Source organism: Sphaerodactylus townsendi, linkage group LG08 (assembly GCF_021028975.2).
Source record: "Sphaerodactylus townsendi isolate TG3544 linkage group LG08, MPM_Stown_v2.3, whole genome shotgun sequence".
Taxonomy (NCBI): Eukaryota; Metazoa; Chordata; class Lepidosauria; order Squamata; family Sphaerodactylidae; genus Sphaerodactylus; species Sphaerodactylus townsendi.
Window position 1 is genome coordinate 58628202 of NC_059432.1, and position 19377 is coordinate 58647578.

The window sequence follows — 19377 nt, forward strand, 5'->3', positions numbered from 1 at the left end:
ATTATTCTGGGAAATGCAGGCCTTTAGGTTCATAGTCAGATGTCAGTGTGCAAATCCAGTATTAGTGGTAAGGGACACTTAATACTTTGCAGGAGAGGGATAATTCCACAGTCATATCAAGAACACAGATAGATGGTGGAGGAGCAGAAAGATGAGCCTACTCTAGAATTGGTAATAGCAGAATTCCTTAAGAAAGCTTATGAAAGAATTTAACAGCCATGCTTACTAATTGGACCACTGTACAAATTATTATTTGCAGTGCTGTTGCCAAAGCTGATCAGTGTTGGTAGAATTATTACTACCTAAACACATTTACTGAGTATGTCTCACTGAGTTTGCTGTAACTTCCTTCAAAGTAAACCTGCTTAGGGTTGGACTTCCAAGTAAACTTGTGAAGGGTTGTTGGTATGCATCTAGTTTTGCTAAAACATGGATGGTGAAGAAAAATTTCTCAAGTGATATTGAAATGGGCTTGGTTCTCAGTTTTATTCTACACAGAATTTGGTAGCTCCACTACAAGTTTTTTAACTGCCTCCTAGATAATTTTCTGTTATTTGAGTAACTTTTGATGTTGAAAATGATGTGCTCGTTTTCTAAGAGAAGGAAGGAGTATGAAGGATTTGGAATTCAAGACAGATAGTGAAAGGCAGCAGGAACATATTGACTTAACAAAGATCATGAACACTACAATTTTCCCAAAACATTGCCATTAAAAAGAACCATTTCGTCCAGGTGAATAAAATGATCTGTTTTATCCAGGCGATTAGGGTAGTGCAAAAGAGCAAAATAAAATGAGGCTGATCACACAGGGATACTAAGTAACTATCAGTTGAACAGTGAAACAAATTGTTCAGTTAAATGTTCTTTGGAAGTTCTGGTGGTCAGGAGAATCCGTGGAAATTGATGACTATTTTGAAAGTTACGTTTCTTATTGTGTGTTTAAGAGGCAAATTGACAAAATTTCAGCTAACTATGCAACTGTCCTATCCTGGATGGCCCAGGCTAGCCTGAAGCTAAGCAAGGGTGATCCTGGTTAGTATGTGGATGGGAGATCACAATTGAAGTCTAGGGTTGCTAAGTAGAGGCAGACAATGGCAGACTACTTCTGAATGTCTCCTGCCCTGAAATTCCTGCCGTATCGCCATGTCAGCTGTATCTTGACAACATTTTCCTCCAGAAACTATGCATCTGTCCCATTTTAACTATCCACCCCCTTGCCCCCCAAACTCCCCTGCCGGGCCCACCACAGGCCCAGCCTCTCCTTCCCCTGCTCCAAAACTCCCCTGCCAGGCCAAGCAAAGTCTCCACTTCCACCCCTTGCCCCCAGAACTCCCTGGCCAGGCCGTCTGGGGGTCCACCCCTTGCCACCCTCCCCTCAGCCCTCTCTACCCCTTGCCACCCTCCCCCATCCTGATGCACCCCTTCCCAACCTCTACCCTTCTCTACCACCCCTTGCCACCCTTCCCTCATTCCTACAAACCCCTTGCTCCCCTTCCTTAATCCTACCCATCCCTTGCGTACCCATCCCTTGCCACCATCCCCCACTCCTACCCACCCCTTCCCATGTCCCCTGCAATGGGCTTTGTTGCTTGTATCATAAATATTCCACCATAAGTATTCTACAGTTCCTCACAAGGTGTCACCAGGTCTAGTATCTTTATGAGCAGATTGGAAAAGGGGTGGAAAGTTGTTGGAGAAGTCATTTCATAACTTGAAGAAGGCAAGGTAATTGACAACAATGTCAACAAATTGTAGGCCAGAACCTGGCTTGACAAGAAGCTAATCCTTCATCTTTGGAATTGCCCTTTGTTAATAAATTACCCATAATATGACAGTGATGGAAATCCAAAATTCATAGCAGATAGCTGTCAGAGACAAAGAAGATATATGACGCAACGAGGTCCATCTTACAGGAAAACAGTCTTCTGTTAGAGGACACATCAGCCATTATTCTGGTCTTTTACATAAGCATATACCAATAGTTCTGTCCCTATCACTGCAACTTTGCAATAAGATGAAGTTCACAATGATTTGTCTCCCTCCACTTAGTTCAAGCACCAGTAAAGAACTCTGCTATCATTGGAAAGAGTGAAATAATGATAATAACAGTATTGAAAACATGATGAATCAGGTTAAGCTCTCAATGTTAATGGAATATCCAGGGACATGACGGGGGCTCTGCCAATCATCAATAGGTTCAGAACATAAAATGTTTTCTTGGCAGGAGGTTTTTAAACAATAGAAACCCATCAATACAAAGCGGGAGCACTATCCAACATGCTAGAAAAAGGGTCATCATAAAGACCTTCTCAGGGCATCAAACTGGACAGGAACCATGAAACAACTGTAGGGCTTCAGTACAATGTTCTGCTTCAGGAGGAGAGAGGATCATTAGCCCAAGCTAGGTTTAGTATTCGTTACACTTTTTGCTGCTCATATCATGTCTGTGGTTTCCTCTTGCTGCTGCCCCTCCTCTGTTTTGTTGGCTTTCCCTAGCAAGGAAAAGGGTGGAATCAGATAAGGAAGACCTTTATTGTTTGTTCTTGGTGCAGAATGAACAGTGCATGGACTGTTCTGGGATGTCTAGGAAGAGCAGGGTGTGAGTGAGGAGCACCAGAACATCTGGGACATTTATCTGTGCACCATCTTATTTATTTATTTCATTTCTATCCTGCCTGTCTGCACAATGGGGACCCGATGCAGCTTGCATTGTTGTCCTCTCCTCCATTTTATCTTCACAACAACTTTGTGAGGTAGGGTAGGCTGAGAATGTATTACCTAGTGAGATCACCTAGTGAGCTTTCACAGCAGAATGGGGATTTGAGGTCCTAGTCTAAAACACTAAACAAGGCAGTTCATTGAGTTTCATGTGATGGCTGCTTTTGAATAGTGCCAAGCAGCCAAGCCTGGGTGAGTCAAACAAATTGTATAGTATCGAGTCACCTAGTAGTTGCTGACAGGCTTTGTTCTCCCTCAGAGGCCAAAAAAATCCCCAAAAGCCAAGACATACTTGGGGCAGAAGTTTGGTGAGGGAAACAGTATCAGCAGGATATAATGCTACAGAGTCTACCCTGTCTCATTCTCTTTTCAGCAATTCACCAATCTACCTTTTATCTGTCTCCCATCTCCAGGAATATTTATTATTTATTTATTTCCGTAATACTATATCTATCTCCATACTAGGGACCAAAACAACTTGTATTATTCTCCCCTCATTCTTTTTTATCTCCACAACAACCCTGTATGTGACTTTTTAAAGTCACTCAATGAGCTTACACAGGAAGATCAGGATTTGAACCTGGGGCTCCTAAACTCTGAAGCTTCAACTGCTACACTACACTGGCTTTCATAGGGTGTTTTTTGTTGAACAGTAGCAAACAGCCAGGCCTGCTTGAGTCATACAACTTGGGTAGTATCAAGTCACCCAGAGATTGCTTCCAGGTGACTGGTCCCAATGAGTCCTCCCTGAAAAGTCAAAAACGCAGCGCTCAGACACGAATCAAAGAACACGAAAGGCACTGCAGACTAATTCAGCCAGAAAAACCAGCAATAGCAGAACACATGATAAACCAACCTGGACACAGCATATTATTTGAATACATAGACATTCTGGACCACTCTGACAACCACTATGTCAGACTACACAGAGAAGCCATTGAAATCCACAAGCACATGGACATTTCAACAGAAAGGAAGAAACCATGAAAATGATTGAAACTTGGTTATCAGTGTTGAAAAACACTAGAGTCAAAACAGTGACTAATCAGCTCCACCAAAAAACAGGATGACTATAGGCAGTAATCCAATCAAAGGGAACAAAGGATAGGCTATTTCTATTCAGATGCCCTCACATAGTGACCTTGCTATCTTCATTGTTACTCACATGCTTATGGGTGGATACAACTCAACACATGTAAATCTAGCTTGCTAATTTCACCCTTTACTTATTAACAGACAATGGTTCTTGCCCCCACCCTGGACACTCCAACAGGTATATATACTCCACTTGTTTTCCTACTATCAGATCCTCTGAAGATGCCAGTCACAGATGCAGGCGAAACGTCAGGAGAGAATGCTGCTAGAAAATGGCCATACAGCCCAGAAACCACACAGCACCCCAATTACCAGGTGCATTCACATCAGCAATGAGAACTCCAAGGAGATCTGGTGCTTTGTGGGAACAATCATAACTTAAGGTCCAACAAAGCATGAAAAAAAAATGTTAGGATGAATCCCTTAAGACATGCCCATGATTCTGCCCCCTAACTAAAGAACTCTACTTTCACACTTACTTGTTTCATCTAGCACTGTAGTATCCTTGTGCATATTTCCCTTCACTTTATTCTGGTCTCACCGGGGGTGGGGAGAGGAGGGGATGAAGCATAGAATACTCTCAATCCAATCAGTCTTCATAAATATCTTCTGTTGCATCAGATTCCTTTCCTTGCTTCCCTATAATAATGCCTCTCAAATATCTGTCAAACTAACAGTTTAGGATTGTGTCCATTTCAGACTGTGACATATGTGGGGGGGCACTTCGAGACTCAGTTAAAAGCTGGATAAGGATGACAGTTTTTTAATTACTAAAAAAAATCCTTCAGTTGTCTGAACAGATAGTATTATCAGCTTGCCCTTTCCATCAGTCTTTGCTACAGTGCAGTACAGGGGCAGAAGAGTGGCAGGATAATCACTCATGACCCATTTCACTGCAGTTTGGTTGGTATTTTTTCTGCTGTAAAAAAAATTACTCCAAGCTAATTCATCCAATGAAAGAGCAAAAAAACCCAAAGCACCCTGCAGTATAATTAGAGGTAATTCCATGAAAAGGCAATTTAGGTGGGTTTTTTATTTGCTATCAAATATTCTGAGACTGTTATAAATTATGTAATATATGTGCAGTGTTTTTACATGACAGAAATCTAAGGACTCAGGCATCAATGTGATTTGTAGACCTCATGTTTCATTCCTCAATTAGAAAGTATAGCATTCTTGAAAAAATTACTTGAAGAATGAAATGATAATTTCCTGTATATGCCCAGTGAAATAATTGGGAAACACCAAACTCAGCTTATTTCACTGTGTTTTGTGTACCATAGTCTTTATCTGTCTGGTTAATGTAATAGCAAATGTTCAAATTGAGGTCAGAAATGGATGTTACTCATAATTCAGACTTGCCATAGGTGGGGAGGGGATTGATACTATGTCTAATTTCTCCTCAAGGTACAGAAATGAAATGTGTTACATGACATCATCTAACTGTACCTCCCTCTGCAACAGTCAGTGAACCACTTTTCTGCTTGTGTTGTTTACTATGCATGCTACATTTTTTCCCCTTGGAATTCCACATTTTTTCCATCTGTTTGACTCTGGAAATGTTTTCCCTTCATTTTTCCTCTGTTGTTTTTCAAAACACTTTTATCATGACTTTTTTTCCAATCTCTTTCCAAGCCAGTTTTTATTCAGTGTGATCATGTTGATTTCTTCACCCCACCAAACACCTGGCCCTTATCCATGCCCGCATGTAGTTACACAATTGCCCATTTAGCTATTTTCTCCTCCACCTCATCCTGTTTTCAAAAGGAATTTATTTTTTTTCTTTTTGTCCTATCAAACTAGCAATGTAACATTTAGGCAGAGACACACACAAACAGGGTTGATTGGATCAACTTTACCAATTTCATATAGGACTAATTAAGTTGATTAATTATGGTGAAGATACACCATATCGGCAGTTAGAAGTGAGTGAAACTGACTGTCAAAGTTGCTTTGTGGGAGAACATTGACAAGGAACTGTCACAGAAACAATCATGTGTTGCTGCAGCTCTGATTTGGCTCTTTGTGTGTGGGGGGGTGGCTATGTGTTTCTGTTCTTCAGGTAATGACACTTGCTCTGGGAGTTGTTTTGGCTTCCATTTTGGATTGATAGGTCTCAATAGCAGAAATGGAGGTTGAGACATTTTTGAATTGCTGTTGCAAAATATAACTGCACAGTAACACTAGAGCACCTGCACACAAAAAAAGAAAGGAAGGAAGATTGTTCTTCTGCATCATGGATAACATCCCATTAACCATCAGGAATAATACATTTTCAGCAGTAGCATGTGGGATAAATGTAATTGGAGAGACAGGGGGGGGAAACCCTTAAAATGACAGTGTGAAAGGAGCTGTGAGGAATGATTTCACATAAAATGTTTACAAAACACAAGGTCTGACCACTGGGAAAATCTGTGATAAACTGTGCATGGAGAAAAGGCCTTTATTTGGTCTTGGAGGAACTGAATGGAAGGAATTGATAGGTGTTGCAAACTGCATATCCATAGCATGAAAAACAAAAGAAAAACAAAAAAGGAATGACAAATTTTCTGATTTCCCCCCCTACTTTATGAATGAACAAGAAATTTGGAATATCAAAATCTAGGGAGAAATCTAGATGAAAATAACCTTTCTTCCTTTTCAGGGATTGAGGTAGTAAGGCCAAACCCCTGAGAAGGTTTTTTTCTTTGAATAAGTGTACTGTATTATTGTACATCTTTCACTCATTGGAAGTAATTTTATTTTTATCAGTTTAGTCTTCTCATGTCAAAAGCAACACCAAGATGGTCACTTATTAAGTGGATTTTTCCCATTACTACATCTGTTTACTGGGTTAGCTCAAGAAGTCACAAATGCCAGTTTCAGGATCTTCAGTGTCAGCACAAATGGTTCTAACTAGCATTAATTATACCTTTCCCTTCCAAAGATTATATATGTAATTACAGGGCACATTTCTTCCCTTTCCACTCTGGGAAATAAATCATAGCATCAATTAATACTTTACATCATGATCAGACTACAGGAGATTGAGAAGTTTAAAGTAACTGGCCTTGCCTTAAAAAGATCAACAACAAACTCAAAAAAAGGGAATGGGTAGATCAATATCTCATGCTACCAACTATACTTTTGTAGCATATTGTTATACAACTGCCAATATTAGTTTTGCAGAACATTCATTTATGATTTTTTTAAAGAAAATCTGTAATACTTTACAAAGGAGCCCTGTGGCACAGAATGGTAAGCTACAGTAGTGTGGTCAAAACTCTGCTCATGGCCTGATTTTGATCCTGATGAAAGTAGGTTTCAGGTAGCCAGCTGAAGCTTGTCTCTGTCTTTTATCCTTTGGAAGATGGTAACATGAGTACCCAGCTTTCTGGGAGTAAAGTGTAGATGACTGGGGTAGACAATGGCAAACCACCTCATAAACAAAGTCTGCATAATCAGTGTCATGATGTGACATCATTCTATGGGTCAGTAATAGCCCAGTGCTTGAACTGGGGACTATCTTTATCTTGAATATTTTACAAATATCAGAATTACTTATTCTGGTAAAGTAGCTTATCCTGACACATCACTTCTTATTTGTGTGTTCAATATTTTGTGTTGGGCGGGGGGAAGAGTATAGTGTGCCACATTTCAATTATAGACATGGAAAATAACAGTGGAGGTGACATATTTTGTGCAAAACCCCAGTATATTTTCCCTCAGTTCAATCCCACAGTCCTCATGCACAGACCATAAATTGCAAGAGTTTGTGCATTACTCAGGGATGTGAGTTTCATGTCAGAAGTGTTTTAATAGTCTTTGATTTACTTTCTTAAGTGCTTATTAGAATGATCGATGATAACATTTTGAGGCCAGTTCCAAGCTTGGGAGACACTTATTGTAGTCATTAGCCTTCCTGTGTGTTTTCTCCCTAATAATTTGTGCACGTGGGATATTGGGGACATAAATGAATCACATCCTTTCTTTTCTTTTTCTTTTTGTCTCTGTTAAGTGGCACAGTTTGCCTTCATATGATCACCTGCATAAATGCTGTAATTCAAATCCCCTCTCCCAAAAACAAAATGAACCCTGATATGATAGAACTGAGATAGTCACAAAATTTTGTCTGGGGACCGTACCTGAGTCTACTTCCCATCAATTTCACTCACTGACACCAAACCATAGATTTATAGAAGTGGGGGGATTCACTATCCACTTTTTCTACCTTATGAATAACCTCATGATAACTTTGTAAATCTTGACTGTGTTCCTCCTTAGAGGACTTTTTTTGCAATGTCTTTGTTTTCCCTTGTAGAGAAGATGCTCTAGTCTTTTGATTAATTTGGTTGCCCTTTTCTTGGCCTTTTAAAAATCTCTACAATAGATAGTATTAACCAGAAATGTACACAATATTCCAAATGCAGCCACACTACAGATAAGGAGGTGATGATAGTGACTATTTTATTTTCAGTTACTTTTAAGATAATTCCTAGCATAGAATTCCCCTTTTTAACAGTTGTGGATCACCATTTTAAGATCCTGCTTAGTCACCCATCAATGTATATTTGCTCATGAGTTCTAAACCTAAGGAACCTCACTTTAAAACTAAATTGAACCTCACATGCCATCCATGTTCTTGCCTATTCAGGAAATTTGAAAAGATGCTTTTGGATCTTACACAAGGTTGGTTCTGTCATAAACCCGCATTAGCTTTCAGCAACCCATGGCCACACCCAGTTTTATGTTGCCTCTTGAGCTAAGTTTTGTGCACTGCAACTGCTCAAGAACTAAGATGGTCTGCTGTTTAAAACTTAGCTAAACCTCCTCTCACTTTCAAGATTCTTCCTCTGTAGGATCTACCATTAGAACAAAGAATTATTTTGAAACTGGCCCTTTGGAAAACAAAAAAATCTTTCATTGTGTGTGTTTTCTGATAGAGAAATGGAGTCATGTGTGCATCTCCCTCTCCCTTTCTCCCCCTCTCTCTCTACCTGTTGTTTTGTGCTGTGCCTTTAAGCACGGATGAACTAGTCAAAGTTATCCAGCAGCCTTAAGTGTTATGACTAGGATTTCCCGAGCAGTCTTGGAAACCTCCGGGGTCGAGCAATGCGGGTTGCAGTGGAAGGAGAGCTGTCCTCTTGGATCCCCCTAGATTGTGCTTTCCTTCAGGGGGCTGTTCTCTCTCCTCTGTTATTTGAGAACTATATGCAGCCCCTTGCTCAGTCTGGGGGGTTGGGCTGGGTTGCAATTGGTATGCTGATGATACCCAACTATTCCTGCTGATGGAAGGCCATCTGTCTTCCACCCCAGGACAACTGGCAGAGTACTTGTAAGCCATGGTGTCTCAGTTTCAGGCTAAGCCCAGCAAAGATGGAGATGGCTGGGTGGAGGAGAGATGGCTGGGTGCCATCTGACTCTTGACAGGGTTCCACTTGAGTTTGGGGGTGATTTTGGACTCTACATTGTCTATGGAGGCCCAGGTTACCAAGGTGGCCCAACTGACATTTTTTCACCTTTGCCAGGTGAGGCAGCTCACTCCTTCTCTGACCTGGCTACAGTGATCCATGTGACAGTCACCTCCAAATTGGACTACTGCAATGGGCTCTGTTCTGGGCTGCCCTTGAGACTGACCTGGAAACTCCAGCTGGTCCAGAACGCAGCTACCTGACTCCTCTTGGGGTCGTCGTGGCATGCACACATATGGTGCGAGCTGCACTGGTTGCCAGTTCAGAGCCAGATCAGATTCAATGTTTTAACGTTGATGTTTAAAGTCCTTTATGGTCTGGACCTAGGATATTTGCATGACCATCCTCTTCCGTTATAACCTCCAGCTGGCATTAAGGGACTCCAAGGGACTCCTAATTATCCCTGGCCCACGGGAGGTCCATTTGCCCTCAATGCAGGCCAAGGCCTTTTTGGCTTTGGCCTCCTCCTGGTGGAACAGCCTCCCAGAGGAGATCAGGGCCCTGTGGGACTTTATGGACTCTATGTCACAAAAGTAGGACCTAATAAGCCATGGCCCTCTATTTGCAAGACCTGAGCAGCAATACAACAGACAGCTGGAGACATGATGAGGCATGGGAAAATGTTGACCCATTAGAAGTGGGGCCTTTCTGTGTGGGTCTCTCCTCTGCCATCCACTGGGCCCATCTGCTTTTGTCATCCACTGCAATAGAAGAGAGGTATAGGAGGAAGGCAAGCAGGTGTGGCTGATCCTACTGGTACTGAGGTCATCCAATCTGTCTGGGCTGCCCTACTTTGGTTCAGTTTGCTTCTTGTCAGGATGAGAAAGTGGGGGTGGGGGAGGTGGCTGGCTCACAGGCTGGATCGGAGCTGTTAAGAGGCAGTGATCCTTCCTTCTTGCATTGTATTTTAATTGTTTTGTTTGTGAATTTTAACCTTGTTTGGTTTTAATGGTTTTTAAGACTGTTTTTTTCTTATGGAAGACCCATGACCATCACCCACTACTAACACTGCCTGTAATGTAATGTTGGGTTAATCCAGCCCACATTTGCATGAGAACAGCTCCTACTAAAATTATTGTGCATCAAAGCATGTTCAACTGCATGAAATCATAACAATGGTGATACCTGGTATTTTACTAATATATATGTTATTTTGTACCTAATGCAATTGCACATGAAAATGCAAAGTAAACAAGAAGAAAGGAACAATCTAGCCATAAAGATTATTCGGCCAAGGGTCCTATTACAAAATACTGGTCAATAATACATACAATTCATTCTTCAAGCTCTATATTAATGCATATTAAAAAGCCATTTGAATTCTCATCTATTGGTCCCCTAAGTCTTGCTGAGTCAAGTTGATCTTGGAAAAATAAACTAAAAAAAGTGACTGAAAATTTGGAGGATTTTTTCCAATGAAATGGCTTTGCAGAAAAATTAGCAGCAATGCAATTGCCAAGCCGTGTGTGTGTAATCTAATTATATGCTGGGTGTACAATGTCTCCTGAGATGCCAATACATAATTGGCAGTTGCTATTCTGGGATGTATTTCCTTACCAGATGTATCACCCAGACTGTGTTGACTCAAATAACTGCCTGTCTTGAAAAAAAATAAACTCTGGTTAGCAGCAAATAAATCTTTATGGTTTCTCTGGATTTTATAGCAGAATAGTTTGGCATCATTAGAATTCCACTTTTTTTAGAATGCTGTTTTACCTTTAATAATATTGATTTTGTTTGTAAAATGATCCCTCCTTTTAAGACCAATGTCATTTTAAGTATCCAGCTCTTTTATTTTACTGGAAGGCATAAAAGCGTCTACTGATGCTTGGGCTTAAAATAATGCATACAAACTCCTTGGAACTGCCAAATGCTGTTTTGGGCAATAAACTACTTGTATGAGGGCTGATTGTGCACAAAATTGCATGAAGATAAGTATCAGTGAGGTTGGGGAGCATATACAATTGGCTATAGCTGAAGCACCAGAATAAAAATACTGGGTCACTATCCACTCACCATAAGCCGCGGGGTCACCTCTGTAAAAGCCACGGGGGTCCTGGACGCTCCCCACATCTCCGGCGCTCACTGCGCGGCTGCCAGGGATTTACCTTCTCGGGCCTCCCTGGCTTCAAGCGGCAAATTAGCTCCGCTTAAAAAAAACAGCAACTTTAAAAAACCCCGCTGGTGCCGCTAAAGGTTGTGGGGAACTCCTCGGCTGTTTATAGCCAAGTGGGTTGATTCCGGCTGTGACGCCGCGAGCTCACGGGCCAATCAGGGGAACAGGGAGCGCCTATCTTTGTTAAGTGCGGGGTGTCCCCGCCTAAAAGTGCTGCTGTGAGAGTGATGACGTAGACACGCGGTCGACACCCATTGCACTAAGGAAATTGAGACGTCGTGCACAACAAGACGCCTTCAACATTTTTTTTTTTTTCTTTAAGCTCGAAAGCTCCACGGTTGTGCGGGTTTGCAGCGCCCATTCAAGACAATAACAGCCGGTTCTAACGGAGTGCTTTCTTCGCTTTACTGCCCTCGGAAATATTTGCTTTCATTTCCCCGATCTCGCGAGAAGGTGTGCGCAGCTTCTTCTGATGACGCCTTTCGCATCGCATCGCAACCAATCACAAATCTTCAAAAGCCGCTGCCTCCAGCCAATCAAAACGGAGACCCGCCCTCGGATGGCCGTGACGCACAAATTCTCCAGCCAATCGGAACGCTCTATTCCCCCTATTTCCATGGAACTTCTGCTCTTTGCTGCCCGCCGCTAAGAATTTCCTCGTGGGGAAACGTAAAATGTCTCCTCGCGGTCAATCGAAGCCAGCGGAGGTTTTTCACTGCGGGGTCGCTGCGGCGTTGCGATTTGAAGAGGTAAGTGGATAGTGGCCCTGTGTCTAAATTCTGTAACACAGCTGTATGCAAGTAATTGAGGGTTGGATCTGACTTGAGCCACTTGCTCAAGGCACCTTTCGGGAGGACCCCATAAAACATCTCACCAGTGGTTGGGGCTTCTGTAGTGGTGACATCTTGGATCTTTGGCAACTTCACTTCTGCTTAGCAAGCAACTGCTGAAAACATGGCATCTAAACCAAATCTTCCTGTTCATTCTGCCAGGACTTCTTTCTGTAAACAGGAAAGTAGGCTTTTATCGCTCCTGCTCATCATGCCTCAGAATCCTTACTAAAACATTTTTTTCCTTGAAACATGTGGGTTCATTCCTTAAATCTCACATGCAATTGTTAACATCAATTGTAAATAAGACAAAATACACATAAATCACTCTAGTGCTATATCAATTGCACTGATTACCTGTTTGCTCCCTAGTTCAATTTAAAGTACTGGTTATTACAGTTCAAGTCCATTATGGCCTAGAGATAGGGTAGCCAGGTCTTACTACTCTCCTGCACCTGTCTTCTGCCTCTGCATACTGCAGCAGTGGGAGCAAAAATAGGTTAGATGATACTGAATGTTGAGGAGGCATCAGTTCTGGGTGAATACAATGCAGATTAGGGAAATTCCTAAGACATTGCTCAATGTGATGATGCCAATTTGGATCTGCACCTGGAAATGATGAAACTTAGTTGAACAATATCTTCATGCCCTATACCCCCAATACCCAGGATTGCCAATCCTATTCCTGGCAGCTCTACTTATGGCCCTTGTACTTCTTGACCTGCATCTTCCAATATGCGAGGATATGCCTATGAATCTCAGACAGTATCTCCTGGTGGTGCCCTCTCTTAGAGCACCACCTTGTCAATTAAAACCAAAGAATTTAGAATGGTGTAACTCTTAGGTTGGCACTGTAAAAATTGTCTGCATGACAACATCTTGTGGTCATAGGCTTTCTCTGTGACAGGTTGAGGCCTCTGGAATGGCTTAGCTGCAGATTGGTAGAGTTGCCATTTTAGGGTTAGGAAATACATGGAGATTTGGAGGGCGGAGCCTGGGGAAAGTGAGGTATAGGGAGGGGCCTCAGCAGGTGTCAGCAGTCCACCATCCAAAGCAGCCATTTTTTCCAAGGGAACTGATTGGTCAACTGGAGATCAAAAGTAATAACAGATGATCTTCAGGTGCCACATGGATGATGGCAAGCCTAAAAATGGATATTGCGAGCATTTTCATTGGCTACATTTAGAAAGGCATATAAGACATTCTTTTCAGGGATATTTGCTGTAGATGGTGAGACTCCCTCGCTCAATAAGTACACCACAACGACAGGCTGGAAAGGAATGGGCCGCAGCCCGTTTATTAAACAACAAACATATAAACAAGAACTATTTACATCAGAGCTGGGCGGCAAACGGGTCGCACATCACATCCCAATGAATGGGAAACTGGCGGGAAGGGAAGCCCAGAGATCATACTCCCAGCCGCTTCCCCACATCCTCTTCGCCCCTGCTGAGGAGATTCGCGGGCACCGGGTTGAGCCCTTGCTACCGCCTCAGCCCGCAGTTCTCCTTTCCTCGCGGCTTGCTGGGGTGTCGGCAATCGCTAATCGCTAAGCCGTTGGTCGCCTTTAACGGCTCAACCTAAACTCTAACTTCTGGGGTGTCAAGTAGCGCCTCGCCTGCCGGCCTGCCAGCCTGCCCGCCCACTCCCCCCGGCCCCTCATAGGGTTTAAAGCTCGGGAGCCCCAGCTCGAAGGCTTTCTCTCCCCAGATGTGCTTACTAATCGCTGCAAACCCGCTTCTTTCCAGTGATCATGCTACAGTAAGGGACTCCAAAAAATCTCCCGGCCAACCCTAATTTACAGGGAGGGTGGTGGGCCACTCTCTTGCTGGTTCTCGGCCGCCGGAAGGGCGCTGACCGGGAAGGCATCTAGATATACTTCCAGGCTCCTCCCCGCCTTTGGCGTGAGTTTCAATCATTGCACCTCGGGTTCTGCGAAGCTAGTCAGCCAGGCCATGCGATGCCCCTTATCTTTGCTGCATTGCTCACCACCACTGCAGCAATGGCTGCTCCCTGGTTATTCGTAGGTGCATCTTATTTTGCTGTAGATGGTGAGACTCCTCACCAATAAGTGGGCCACACCACAACGACAGGCTTGGAAAGCGAATGGGCCGCAGCCCGCTTATTAAAACAACAAACATATAAACAAGAACTATTTACATCAGAGCTTTCGGGCGGCAAACGGGTCGCGACACATCACATCCCAATGAATCAGGTCAGGAAACTGGCGGGAAGGGAAGCCCAGAGATCATAATTCCTAAATAAGCTTCCACACTTCCTCGCCTTCTGCTGAGGAGAGACGTGGCAATCCGGCTGAGCCCTACAAGGTCGCCTCTTTAGCCCGCTCTTCTCCTCCCCGGCTTGCTGGGGTGTTAAAACGGGCACCTGCTAAGCTCCATGGTCACTTAACGCTCCAACCTTCAACCCTCACTCCTCTGGGGTGTCGGCAGCTGGCCCGGCCTGCCGGCCTGCCAGCTCGCCTCGCTTCCCCACCCCCCCCGCCCTCATATAGGGCGAAGCCTGGGAGCCCCAGCCGGAAGGCTCGCTCTCCCCAGATGTGCGAATCACCGCTGTAAACCCGCTTCACGACAGCTGCTCCACCCTTGTAGCTCACCGCCTAAGCTCCTCAAGCCTGAGCCTGTCTCTATCTTTAACCAATGTATCTAATGGCGGTAAATCTGAACTGGACTGAAGCCAATACAAGTTCATGCCCCATTGGGACAGGCGGACGCTTCATCCCGGGCTGAAAAAAAAGGTCCATGACGCCCCGGTGATTTCCTCTCGAGTGTTCCTCGCCCACCGCCTCCCCCGAGGGAAAAGCACCCAACCTTGGCGTCGCGCTTTATTGACTTCTTTTCTGCAGGCTCCCGGGTCCACTGCATAGGGGATCCAATGCTCATTCCAATGGGCCCGGCTGCACCATCTCGACCAAACCAAGGTCATGTTAGGCCGGGTGCCTGGCAAAGCTCCTGAGCTGGCGGCCACCGCGAAAACGCAGGTCAAGGCCCTCGACCTGGCAGGGAGATCTTCCTCCCTGGGCGTGGATGACCAGGGAGGTCCGTGTAGCCAGCTGAAAAATGTATTCAATGACCTTTGGGCTCTAGCTCATGCCAAAGCATGTGCCCCTGCCCCATCCAGGAAATTCTTACGTATGTATACTCCCCCCCGAGTCCGAGATGCCCGGCCTCATTCTGAATTGCAGGCGTGAAGTCCCCGACTTCCTGTTGATCTAGGCTGTGCCCCACGACTTCAGCCAATTCCTGCCGATAGACAGTCTGGCAAGGGCGCCCCTGGAGGCACTTGGAGGAGGGAAATCACTGCAAGTCAGGTGTGGGCGAATCGTACGCCCGAAAGGCCCCCGATCGCCACCTCCGCGCTCAAATTCGCGTGATATCCTCCGGGCCCTGCTGCTTCTGCTGCCAGCGCGCCGTGGCGGCCCCAATTCTGAACGAAAGTGCAGGTCGAACTCCGCTGCCGTAGCCCGCTTGAGCCGCCAAGCACATGCCTCCTGAAAACCGGGCCAGCAGCATTTGGAACCTGGTGAGGGGGGACTCATCCTCGTGCAAGTAACCAAGAGCATGCCACCCACCCGAGGCCTGTGCCAGCTCGAAGCCACTCAATAAGTGGGGGGAGGGGGCAGGTGGCGCCGCCTCGGGTAGGGCTGGCATGGTGACCCAAGCCCTCGCTGCCCTCTTGGTCGGGTCTTAGAATGGGCCAGCTGCAAGCGTAGACCATGTCCCCCCCGACAAGACGAGGTGTTCCCTTTGCAGCGCTGCGTTGGCTGGAAGGTCGCATCCCTGGTAGGGGCGACCAGTTCCCCCCAGGCCTGGAAAGCCCCATGGTGTGCCAGGTGGAAGCTACGGGCGGCTAAAAGCAAGCTCTCATAGCGCCGAAGTTACGCACACCTGCCTTAGCACCCTCGGTGACCGCCTCAACATCTTCTTCTTGGTGACTGGGCTTCGAGGTCCTCTGCTGTCTGGTGGCTCTCACCCGCCGCCACTCCAGCCACTCAGGAAGCGGGCGGACTAACAAAGGCCTTGGCATTGACGCCAGGAAAACCGAAACCTTGCAGTAGAAAGCGATGCTCCCGCCAGGTGCACCCCCATGGTGCGCTGGTGCATCCCCTGCCCATGGAGCCGGACTAAATACTTGAGGAGGAGGCCAGTGTCCAACCCACCGCAGACTGGGCGCCCGGAGGACGAGCGGCTTCAGGAAATCGCGCATCGGCGTTCGGTCTGATGATATGCAGCTCGCATCGTGCGGTCGGGTGCCAACGAAGTTCAAAACACCTGTGATGACGCCCTCAGTTGCCAAGGTCTCCAGAGGGACGCCGCACAGTCGCTGGAACGCTCAGCTCTCGGGGCCAGGGCGCCGGAAACGCATCCACCTGCTGGCTGGTAGATAAGCGGGCATCAGCAATCTCTTATCTCTGCAAAACCTGGAACAAAAGCAGCTTTTGAAAGAGATGCGTTATGAGTGAGTGCAGGTGAGAACCAAATTGGGTGGTGGAATCCAGGCGCATGACCCGAGCCGATTTGGCGCTCGACTGTCTGCTTCAATACCACATCGCTACCACTGCCTGGTTGTCGCACTCAGAAAAAAGCACCCCGCTTGTTAAGCCAGAGGTTGTGCCAAATGCACCGCCACCACAGGTGGATGGGAAACAGCTCCAGAAAAGTGAGATCCCTGGTGATACCCCGCGCGTAAGCAGCTACTTCAGGCCAGCCCTGGCGCCCACTGACCCCGAAGGAAGAACACAATCGAAACCAAAAGCCCCAGAGGCATCAGGAGTGCAACCTGCAACTCCAGGCCAGGTTCCAAAGCTGATTGCCACAAAGAGATGCCAAGCTGAAGTTTCGATGAAGGGACAACCAGACCTTGGAAGGTCTTCTTTTCATGCCCCGGGAGCACCCTGATGTGATGGTCAGGGGACTTGCAGCCCGACAAGGACCTCGCCAGCCGGAGCAGAAAGCCACCTGCCCGGGCCACCACTCCTGCAAGCTGCAAAATTGAGGTGGCCGCAAGTAAGGACTGGACCAGGCGCACCCTGCATTTTCGGAGGAGGAGAGAACGGACTGGAGAAGGGGGCTGAAAGGGCTGTAAGCTTATCAGCCGGGAGTGACGACGCGCTCTTGGAACCGGGTGTCCAGGTGAAATGCCCAGGTGAAGCTGAGGGCAGTGGCGGCCCCTCCGCCTTGTTAGGGGAGCCAAGCGGGACCCCCCCAACCTCGCTGCCAGGACCTGGAAAGCCTGGAAGGGCCAGCTCACACTCCCGGTGCCCTGCCTGCCGATAAACAAGAAATCATCAAGGTAATGGGTCACCAAACCCTGAGGGCACCCGCTGCCTGGAAAGCCCATTCAAGGAAAGTGCTGAAAGTCTCAAAGGCTGCACAGGCAAAAAGAGCAGCCCATGGGCATGGCCTTGTCCACATACCAATTTCCTTGGAAGTGGATGCCCAGCAGCTCGAAGTCCACAGGGGAAATGCCGGGCAGGAGCCGGAAGGCTGGACTGAATGTCACACTTTTGCTAGATGCCCCCCGACCTCCGCCTCTGCCTGATGCAGAGGATGGCTTCGGCCCAGGGTGTAGCGTGAACGGACCGAACAACAACCCTCTGGGTCAATGAAATGATTCACGGAATCGCCCCGGTGGGTGGAGAGAGGTGTTGAATTAAGTTTAAACTTCCTCCGGGGCTTTCTTAGGCACGACGCCAATTCGGGGAGACCCCTGAGGTTGGGGAGAGGAGGGTGGACTGAAAGGGCCAGCAAGTGCGGCCGTCGCCTGGATTTCTTTGTTGAGCTTTATCAGCCACCTCACTCCAGGGAGATCGCTGGACAGATTTTGGGATTGCTGGCTTGGTAAGCCCTCCTTTGGGCCTTTGGTGGTATGGGATGCGAAGCCAGAAGAGAAAACCATCCCCAGCAGGCGCAAGCAAGAGCGCCCCCCCCAAAGTCTGGATAACGCTGCAGCCACTCCAAAAAAAGCACCCCCCACTTGAACGTGTGGTGTATTTCGGAGCCAGAGACTGCAGCTGAGCTGCAAAGCATCTCAGTGAGGTTTTATGGGCGGGGCACCCGCTCTGGCACACCGCATCTTTGTGGGGAGAGTTCGGCCGCCGGGCTTAACCGGGCTCTGCCGAAAGGAGAGGGCGCCCCGCCGGCTTGGGAGACAGCTGATCCTGCTGTGGTTGCCGAAACAAAAAGGAGCAAGAGTGCTCATATCTACATTTTACGCTGGCAAGCACCTTTTGTTGAATTCCCAACACAACTCCCTTAGCCCCCACCTCGCCTCGGTAGGCTCTGCCGGGTTTTGTAAGGAACAGGAGGATCCGCTGCCCCTCCCCATGGCGGAAGCTGGACCACCACCATCCAGGTTTGGTCGTGGGATGAGGGTCCTGCAACGAAAAGGCACCTTGTGCGGTAGGCGTTCTGGCGATGATGGCCTCGCCAGATGCATGGCCGCAGTTTCCCAGCCAGCGCTCGGAGCCCGCAGCAATATGAGCCATGTGAGCTGCCAGGTGCCAGGCTCGCAAGGGTATACGCTTTCTGCCCCGATGAGGGCCAGGTGGGAATTCGCGAAGCCCTCTGCAGCCAGTTGTGTACCCTTCCGTTTTTGTCGGCCTTCCCGCCCAACAAACTCCAACTCCCTCCGCCGCTGAACTTAAAGATGTCCACGTTAATGCTCGGCATCCAGCGCCCGCCTCCCCGGAGCTTCCTGGGGAGGTGGGACTCCGGGCGGGTTGCCGCGGTCGTCAGTTGAGCCGAGTCAGGGGGATGGCGAACGCTCGTCAAACGCTTCTGGCGCTTTTGTGGTAAGCCACGGTGGGAGAGCAGGCACTCTCTCCCTCGCACTCCAAAAAAATTCCCCTACAGCTCTGCACGCCATCATCATCCTCAGTAGACTCCACCCGACGACGAAGAGCTGGGGATCGCCTCGGAGGAACGGAACGCCTCTGACGCACCAGCTCTCCCTTCCTGCTACCTCAAGGGCTACTCGAGGGGCCGACGGACGATCCACCCGGGATGTGGACGCGCTTAACCGGGTGGCGAAGGTGCAGCTCTCCTGTTGTTCCGCCATTGTGCCCCGGCCGGCGAGCACTCCCAGCCGCCGCCATGGCGCTGGTGGGCTCAGGGCCCCTGCACCCCGAGGTGGGGCCTAATCAACTCAA

At 47.1% G+C, this 19377-nt stretch overlaps 1 protein-coding gene across 3 annotated transcripts in view; it reads left to right on the top strand.

Moving 5' to 3' along the window:
• Positions 1-19377, top strand: part of SORCS1 (sortilin related VPS10 domain containing receptor 1) — a 505695-nt gene that overhangs the window by 190140 nt on the left and 296178 nt on the right. The gene's annotated exons all lie outside the window — the stretch shown is intronic.